Consider the following 8,462-nt stretch of genomic DNA (forward strand, 5'->3'; position numbering starts at 1 on the left):
GTCCAAATGCCTTTTAATTTATCGGATACTGGTGAGAGCCAATCCAGGTTAAAATCTCCCAAAATCAGTAATTCAGAGTTTGCATAATTAGACAGTATATCAGATAATTTGCATAGAGTACAAGGAGGAGCTGAGGGGCGGCGATATACCCCTGCTAGAGTTAAATGAGCATTATTACCAAGTACCACGTTTAAAACTAGACATTCATATTGCTTTGAGACAGAGGTTGATATGGACACAGAAACATTTAAGCAGCATTTAACATAAATCGCAATACCACCACCTCTACCAACTCTATCAGTTCTATAAATATTGTATCCAATCAACTGAACATCTGAATCTGGCACAGAATCACACAGCCACGATTCAGATACAATCAGAACGTCAACATTTGATTGTGAGACCAAAATTTCAATAAAGTCCAACTTTTGGATCAGGCTTCTAGCATTCAAATGAATTATTCCAATACCATTGCTACGGGAATTCATATCAGATGGAGTATCCAAGGTAGCACCTGAAGCTGCACTGGATGAGCAATAAACCATTTTCGAGCTATTGACAGAGCTCAATTTTATGGGGACAAGATTACTACTAACAATACCTCTCTGCATGTGAGTAGTATTCGCAATACGGTGATTGGACAATAATCTAGGAATTGCAGAAAGGTTGTTAACTGTAGTTTGTTCCATATTTGCAATTGAGGAACTAATTAATGAAACTGGGAGAGGAGCATTGAACATAGTCTGATAGGGGAGCGTACAATCCCAAAAGTCAACCCCCGAGAATACACAACGTCAGGTATCAAAGGCTCTACATGAGGCAAGAGTAAGAGACATGTTGGTGGAGAGGATGCTGGAGCCATACCTGTTAAGATGTAAATTGTCCCGAAGAAATAGACCTGGTCGGTCTGTAAAAGCTGCAAAGTTATCCACAAAAGGAATTCCCATCGTGCAGCAGTATCCCTTAAGCCAGGTGTGTAATTGGCGAATACGACTAAAAACCATATCCGTGTAGCGTGGGGATGGAAATGGACCGGAAACAACACACTGCTTCCCAGATTCCAGCAGCGTATTTATCAATGTTTTAAAATCGTCTCTCAATTTCTCTGACTGCTGGAGTTTAATGTCATTTGACCCAACATGGACAATGACAGTTGAAGCGGCGGAGTGCTTGCTAATAAGTAGCGGTAGCATGGAATCTAGGTCAGAGATCCTAGCGCCAGGGTAGCAGAAGGTCTCAGCTTTCCGGATTGAAACGTTTCGGACCATGGATGAACCCACCACGAGAACGGAAGGACTACAGATGGGTTTATTGGGTAAATGACGGGGCCTCTCCCGGGTGATCTGCCTCCTAGCAGGTTGAGGGGGGCTAGCAGCTGAGACTGACGACCTAGTGGCAGGCAAGGAGCGCAGATGAGTGTGCTTGGGCACTTCCACCTGAGAGTGAGATGGCAGCAGTAGAGATGAAGCGGAGGGACCCTGTACAGTATGATTGGAATGCACTTCCAGGTCTTCCAGGACCTTGAATCTCCTCCCCAATTGTAGCACCTCCGAAACATTTGATGGATTCCGTTTCCTGGAGTGCTTTCCTCCCCGGACAGCAATCCAGGCATCCTGAGGCGGAGTAGAAGGGGTGGAACAGACCAGGCCCTTCGGTTTAGCTCCTAGTCTGGGCCATGGCTCATTTAAGGGAACCGAATGGAGTTTCTCAGTTACAGGCTCCCCAGAAGTGGAGGTGCCGAGCCAGGGGCAGGTGACGTCGTCGAAGATAAAAAAAATAAGTAAATAGGGCAACTTTCATCTGTATTTGGCACTGAGGCACTGACTGCCACGGGTGGGGACCATGTGTCCAAGTAGGCTACAGGTATCTATGTGTGTAGAAAACATTTCATCACAAGTTAGACATTTAACATGTTTAGTATAGTCTGTTTGTAACTCCACTCACTACTTGTAGCTGCAAAGCCTGTTTGTTTGTGTTGTTGGTCTTGGGTAGGTTATTGTTCTGGTCGGTAGCACTCACTCATGCAGCTGCTAGCACCGCCATGAAAAGGGGCGTGAGGGAAGCCTTACAATATGAAGTGTTTTTAAGTAGTGAGAATGCTCGGTAGCAGGCAATGTTTAAAAAGAATCTTTAGACATGTTGGACTTTTCTTCAACGTAGTTTTGTAATTGATTTAAACAAGCAGACAACAAGAAAATTGCGTTTGAAAAAGGTCAACATTTTGCTGTGAGCCAATGGGGTAACCTACAGTAGGTAACCACAAGTGGTTTTCCCCACCGGTGGGTAGGGCCGCAACGTTCTATCTAATATCCACCGGGACTATATCAGTTAGCATCATTTGAATGAACATTCTACATTACCATGGACATTATTGCATGACAATACCAGGCAGCCATTGCGAGGGTACCCATGAGCAGTAAATCAGACCTGACCCGTGACAATGTGTGAGAGGTAACCCTGTCAATACTGTTAAACCTTTAAGATAATGGGAATGTTTTTATCCCTGCTTTCTCAGGGGTGTGAAGGGATACAGGAAACATTACTGGGAAACTGACTGGGCATTTAAAAAACGTGAAATATTGCATCAAACATTCATTACCACATGAAGCCAGGCTAGCAGTATCGTCTTGATGCTTATAAACATTTCAATCAAGATATACTTATCATCGAATACTTAAATTACATCAATCCAAGAGGCAAGCTTTGTTTTTCCATCTGCGGTCCATTGGCTGGCATATGAGTGCAGGCCTTACCGCATGGCTTACTTTACTAGGATTTGTCAGAGGCCTGGGTAGAGTTGTAATGGCATACACTTGGGCCTTACACCCGTGGTATTGCTGACCGTGACTATTAATTCGAAAACCAACAGCATCACTCACACTAATAGAGATGTAGTGACACATAGTGGTTCTGGGTTTGGTGGTTGGCACCTCAGACCTGTTGACTCACCCACTCATATAGAGTTGGAGTATGGAGTTGGAGAGGGGCCTCAGTGAAGCTTTACTTACAGTTCTGGCTGAGCTCCTCTGGATGTGGATCATGCCTGTGACAGACGACTTACAAACTTATGACTTACCGAACATTAATGTTAAGATGGAAAATTACCAGTTCATTTTTGTTTAACTCTGGGTGACTCCTTTAATGTCTAGAGAGTTAGGTAAATCAGCCTTTAATTTCCTTGCCCCTTACGTTTGGAATGGTTTACAATACACTTAAACATTTTAGGAATTAGTGTCTTTAGGGCATTTCAGATGGTTGTTTTACTGAGAATGTCTCTGTTTTTTATGATTGTCTTTTGTTTTTTGTGTATTGTTGTGTATAATGATGTGTATTTTATTGTGTATATGGATGTGCAGTGGTGGAAAAAGTACCCAATTGTCACACTTGAGTAAAAGTAAAGATACCTTCATAGAAAATGAATCAAAGTCACCCAGTAAAATACTACTTTAGTAAAAGTATAAAAGTATAAATCATTTCAAATTCCTTATATTAAGCAAACCAAACAGCACCATTTTCTTGTTTTTTAAAATGTATTTACAGATAGTCAGGAGCACACTCCAACACTCAGACATAATTTACAAACTAAGCATGTGTTTAGTGAGTCCGTCAGATCAGAGGTAATAGGGATGACAGGGATGTTCTCTTGATAAGTGAGTGAAGTAGACCATTTTCCTGTCCGGCTAAGCATTCAAAATGTAATGAGTACTTTTGTGTGTCATGGTAAATATATGTAGTAAAAAGTACATAATTTTCTTTAGGAATGTAGTGAAGTAAAAGTGATATTAAAGTAAAGTTCAGATACCCCCCAAAAAAAACTTAAGTAGTACTTTAACGTATTTTTACTTAAATACTTTACACCACTGTGAATGTGTTTATTGTATTTGAATGTTTATTTTGGTGCTATACAGGGCTCATCTGGAAAAGACACCTTGGTCTCAGCATTGACTCCCTGTCAAAATAAAGGTTAAATAAAATAAAAAATACTATGAGCTTCTCACCCTCCAAAATATGACCTTGGAGAGGGATGGCCATGAGCTTGTTTGACATTTGTAAGTGGCATACTAGCTCACCCCTGTAATGTTTGAATGGAACTTTAAGTGGGACCTCTCAGAAGCTTAATCTGTAAATCTTTGTGTTGATGGAAAATTCCAAAGCCGATTGGGAACTTAAAAGAAACGTTGTGTCCAATTCCCACAACACCTGCCCATTATAATCTGTCACTTCATATGTGGGATCAGGGACACTATGGAACCAGCATAGCTTGTAGAGGATCTGCTTACATTAGCAGGAGTCAGGAGTCAGAACCCAGATAGCCTGCTAGTCTCCCTCCCTGATTGTAAACAGATCTGGAAACCTCTCGTCCTTTGTGAGTGTCCGGCCGGTGGGAGCATGTCGGGCCCGGCAGGGGGATCACCCCAGGTAACCATCCCAGGTAACTGAGGCTCTAGATTTATAGTCAGACATCCATCTGGCTCTGGAATGTCAATGCTCCCTGTTTCAGCTGTACATTCTCCCGTAATTACAGTGTCACAAACGCAAACATTAAGGTGAAACAACCACCTTGCTGGCGGAAGATAATTGTTGCTTAATATTATTTCTAAGACATATGTACATGCAGTTTGCTGGTTTTAATATTTAGAGTTAGGAAGGAAATAATGTTTTTTTGACAATAATATAGAGGAAGAAGCCTTGAGGCTGGACTCTAACATGTTTGTGTTATCTTATATAAGTCATATGTTTTGATCATGGCCGGCTCCAGGCATAAGCAACATAAGCGTAATGTCATTCACCTTTTAACTTCAGCCTATGAGCATGGCTCACTAAGGCAATTCCACCAATCCTGCAGATTAACCTATGGGCTCACTCGTGCAATAATCACTTTCCTTTTCTTCAACCAATGGGCATGAATCTAGGGGACTATTTATATGTCAACTCAAACCTTGTGTCTCCCACTTGCTGTTTTGCAGCAACAGTCTTCCAATGACCTTCCACTTCTCCACCACCACCAACTGAAGGACCTCCATCGGATCCCCATTCTGCCAGCTGCCCAATGTAGGGGCGGCAGGGAGCCTAGTGGTTAGAGCGTTGGACTAGTAACTGAAAGGTTGCAAGATTGACTCCCTGAGCTGACAAGGTAAAAATCTGTCATTCTGCCCCTGAACAAGGCAGTTAACCCACTGTTCCTAGGCTGTCATTGAAAATAAGAATTTGTTCTTAACTGACTTGCCTAGTTAAATAAATAGGGCCCCCCTAAAGGCCCTAAGCCTTTTGCTGTGAGTGTCTGTTTAGTGAATGCCAGAACGCAGTGGTGGGCCGTCAGGGCCAGCAAGGCCTTCTCTGCTGGCCTAAACATCATCAGAATATAATTTTTTTTAAATATATTTTTCCCACAAATATGTGTTAAATTATTCCCCAGAGTAAGAGTTATACTCTTCATTTCATAGCTTTCCTCTTGGTTGCACTGCTTCCAGCCCCAGGTTGAGATTTGGAGGGCTGGTCTTTATGTTAGATCTTTTATCCAATCATATTCAGCCATCATGTGTTGCCAGGGGTCTAAAATCTGCCCTCAGGCAGAGTGTCAACCAATCAGCTTCAGAGTTGGCTATTGTACGCCTGCTGGCTGGCTCCAGTGTTACACCGGAGCCAGCTAGCAGGCGTAGTGCGTGCACGTCTTTTGATTGGATTACCAATATTGAGAGGCAGGTCCTATGGGCAGGTCTATGCAGAACCTCAGAACTAGGTAACTGAATTTGATAAACAAATTAATTTGCGTACTACTAAGCTGTTTTTTCAACCCACAATGGCGGAAGGAGGAGAAGATATCGATTTGGTCGAGGATATAATTATAACGCCATTCTCAAGACGAACTTTTCAAGAAAAGTTAGACATTGTAAGGAGAGGTCGCCCGACGCCGACGCTACAAAGCCTGTCACAGGCGGGAAAGGGGTTCGTTCGCCACTTTCAAAGTTTCAACTACGAGCGCTATCAATGGCTCACAGGCTCCGAGAAGCACTGCAAACTGTACTGCTGGGAATGCCTATTATTTGCAAGTGATCGATTTGGTGTTTGGAGCCACACTGGCTTTGCAAACTTGAGTTGTCTAACCAAGGCAGCAACGAGACACCAAAGTACGGCTGGGCACTTACAAGCAATGGTGCTTTACGGCTGGGCATCATAATGATGGTAATAAGAGGTGGATTAATTCGGGTGGGACTGTGTAGGACCTCACTGAAGGCCCATGTCCCTGGCCCACGGCACACCACTGCCAGAACGTCTCATCACCATGTTTGGTAAATGAACCTGTACTTATTACGCTATGTGGTGCTGCCTCCCAATGGTATACCATAGGCATTACCTGCTCAACCACTTTCTGGCTTCTCTCTCACCCATTCATCCATTAGGTTAAACAGATACCAGTGAGTGTGCTGAACCAAACTGATGAATATAGAGATGTCGCTCAGAGATAAAGCATCATCTTGCCTCTAAATTCAGGACTAGGGACAATGTGTCATGGCTGCCAGTCTCTAGCCTATACCCTAAGGCCTGCATCCTCTCACCTCTGTCCTCTCTCCCCTCCTTTTGAAAAAGGTCAAAGCAATCTAGGAGAGGCGGCGAGGAGAGTGAACGTGGACGAAAATGCACTTCTATGAAATGAGAAGCTCCTTCTCCACTGGCAAAGGACTTTTACAGGGGTGGATCTCAAAATAAATATTTAAAGTAATAAAGGCAAATTAAGTTAGTTGTGCAAGACATTTTATAGATAAAATGATAAGTAGCATATTAAAATAAATGTGTGCATGCTTTTCTCCTCCAACAATACAGCTGATTCAAAAAGGGGGTGTGACCGATATTACATCTCTTCCGCGGTAGTAAACGCTTGTGCTTTCTATCCGAAAGGAGGCTATCGAGGAGGACCGTCTTCCTTTTGCCTACTAACAAATTTACACTCCTCGACCACTTGACCACTTATCGGTTTCTGGGTCACGGAGGAGCGAGGATGGAGGAGAGAGGACGGAGTACAGACTTTTCACCAAACGAGAAAAAGCCAGACTCTACTGAGGAGCGATCTAAAGCAGGAAGCTGTGTTGGCTCACAGTTTTTATTGGCCGGACTACAGATCACTTCCTGTTTTTCCTTCTGTGAAATACCAACAAACAATGATAGGAAGGGCCTTTCTCTCTGTCTAGACATGAGTCTGTCAGGCCAGGGGCTGCTGCTCTCTATGTTGTCTTGTCTGGCTCATGTCAACATGTCCCAAGGCTGATTCATATCAGCATCCAGTGCCTTCCGAAAGTACTCAAACTCCTTGAATTTTTACACATTTGGTTGTACTACAGCCTGAAATTGAAATGTAGTAAATGTAGATTTTGTGTCACTGGCCTGCACACAATAGCCCAAAATGTCAAAGTACAATTATGTTTTTAGACATTTTTACAAATTAATTAAAGATAAAAAGCTGAAATGTCTTTAGTCAATAAGTGCTCAACCCCTTTGTTATGGCAAGCCTCAATAAGTTCAGGAGTAAAAAAAAATGACTTAACAAGTCACATAATAAGTTGCATGGACTCACTCTGTGAGCAATAATAGCATGATTATTGAATGACTACCTCATCTCTGTACCCCATAAATATGATCAGTGGTGGAAAAAGTACCCAATTGTCATACTTGATTAAAAGATACCTTAATAGAAAATGAAACAAGTAAAAATGAAAGTCACCTAGTAAAATCCTACTTGAGTAAAAGTATAAAAGTATTTGGTTTTAAATATAATTAAGTATCAAAAGTAAATGTAATTGCTAAAATATGCTTAAGTATAAAAGGTATAGGTATAAATACTTCCTTATTGTTTTTACTGATAGCCAGGGGCATGCTCCAACACTCAGACAAAATTTACAAACAAAACATGTGTTTAGTGAGTCCACCAGATCAGAGGCAGTAGGGATGAGCAGGGATGCTCTCTTGATAAGTGTGTGAATTAGACCATTTTCCTGTCCGGCTAAGCATTCAAAATGTAACGAGTACTTTTGGGTGTTAGGGAAAATGTATGCCGTAAAAAGTACATCAGTTTCTTTATGAATGTACTGAAGTAAAAGTTGTCAAAAAATATGAATAGTAAAGTATAGTACTTAAGTAGCACTTTCAAGTATTTTTACTTAAGTACTTTACACAACAGCATATGATTATCTGCAAGGTCCCTCAGTCGAGCAGTGAATTTCAAACACAGATTCAACCACAAAGACCAGGGAGGTTTTCCAATGCCTCGTAAAGAAGGGCACATATTGGTAAAAAAAAATCAAAATAAATAGACATTGAATATCCCTTTGTGCATGGTGAAGTTATTATTTACACTTTGGATGGTGTATCAATATACCCAATCACTACAAAGATACATGGGTCTTCCTAACTCAGTTGCTGGAGAGGAAGGAAACAGCTCAGGGATTTCACCATGATGCCAATGGTGA

Source organism: Salvelinus alpinus, chromosome 25 (genome assembly GCF_045679555.1).
Source record: "Salvelinus alpinus chromosome 25, SLU_Salpinus.1, whole genome shotgun sequence".
NCBI classification, from domain to species: Eukaryota; Metazoa; Chordata; class Actinopteri; order Salmoniformes; family Salmonidae; genus Salvelinus; species Salvelinus alpinus.